Genomic DNA, 1,858 nt, shown 5'->3' with positions numbered 1-1,858 from the left:
TTTAAAAAAGGAATTGAGTTATTTTCTTTCTATATGAAGCATCTTTCTTTCAATTAATAACAAAGTTTGTGTAGTACTGATTTTAGAAGAACACTTACATCACAAAACATTCTACCCAAAAAATGATTTTGAGCTAAAAGCATAACGAACCACATAAATAGATAGAGACATATGACTATATGAGAGATAAACGAACCTTGCAATTGGCCATGTCTTCATATTTTGCTTGTTATCTTAGATACATCAGCAAGTTGAATAGTCTTCTAATAATCCATCATTGTTTATGTTAAGTCATAATGGCTGAGCGAGCGGATAGTCAGGCCGGCCTAATAGGTTTTGGCGCCTAAAGCTAGAAAAAATTTTTAACCCATCATTAATAAAAATTTATAAATAGTAGTGTTTGGTTTCGAACTAAGTATCTATGCTTCATACTAATACCTGTTATCCACTGCATTACATTCAATTTTCAGAAAATGCCTTTAATTTTATATATAGTTTTTTGCACTTAAAGCAAAGGTTTTACCTACTTTAGCCCTGAAGTGGTAATCATCCCCATCTTTAAAAAAGAAATATTATGACAGAGTTATTCAAAGAGCTATACATTTTTTTATAGTTTCACAAATAGTGAATGAAGAGTTATAGTGTACTGCAAATCACAATCAAATAATTTATAAAATATTATGTAGTAATAGAAGTGTAAAAAAGTATCATGCGTTAATTGCTTTAGATAGCTTACCTACCGCCGCATTGTGCTCTACCCAATTTGAGAAAAACAACTATTCGGTAACATGTCGACGTTATTTTCAGAGGAAGAAGATTGTGAATAATATATGCATAACAAATATTTGTTTAAATTGCAATAAAACGATTAGTGAAGATGATTATGGGGTGTTTATTTTTTTGGGATCATTATGTAATATATGCGAATGAAGAAACTGCTGCAGTTTTTATTTTGATATTGCAATGGAATAGTGGGGGAATGGTTGCATGAGAAAATTTAGAAAGGAAGATAAAAATGTAAATTTTTTTTAATTTATAATTTATAATTATACATTTATACTGATACACAAATTATGTGATAGAATTTGATTGACGATGTGACTTGTGATTTAGTATATTAAGGATATCAACGTATGTATATGTATACTAGGTGTTTAGCTCGCGTCTTGTACGGACAGATATGTTTCATAAACTAATTACATCACTAAATTATTAACTTTGTTACCAATAAAAAACCAAACACAAATATAACAACAATGTTAGTCATTCAACTAAAACACAAAATAAAATAATGACTCGCTAACATCAATTAATATCATCCCTCGTATTTTCATCATCTTCGGCTTCTTCTTATTCTTCATCACTTTGTCTTCTTCTTATTCTTCATCACTTTGTCTTCTTCAACTCCTTCTTCTTTAAAGTTTTAATTATTTTTCTCCAAATTCTTATTTTTTCCTCCTTATCTTTTCCTTCTTCTTTACCATCATCTCGACTTCTTTTTCACTACATTCGTATTCTCCAATTTTTTCTTCTATTTCTAATTATCGTCTCCATTCTCTGCTTAATATTCTTTATCTTATTTGAATTCTTAGTTTTCTAATTTTCTGCTCTCTTCGTCTTAACCTTCTTCTACTTCGTCTACATTATCCTATGGTTTTCTTCTTCGTCTACTTCTTTGTTTTCATCTTATGATTTTTTTATTTTTTCTATGTCTTTAAATTTTTGAATTTTTATTCTCCTTCTTCCAGTTTTCTTCTTTTTTCTTTAACTTTCACATCTTCTTATTCTTATTATTCTTCATTATTTTGTGTTATCCATATTTTCTTATTCTTAAAAATTATATATCAATTTTCTTTTG

This window comes from Eutrema salsugineum, unplaced genomic scaffold, assembly GCF_000478725.1.
Source record: "Eutrema salsugineum unplaced genomic scaffold, Eutsalg1_0 scaffold_7, whole genome shotgun sequence".
NCBI classification, from domain to species: domain Eukaryota; kingdom Viridiplantae; phylum Streptophyta; class Magnoliopsida; order Brassicales; family Brassicaceae; genus Eutrema; species Eutrema salsugineum.
The sequence above is the reverse complement of the archived record's forward strand: the minus strand, read 5'-3'. Positions refer to the sequence as shown.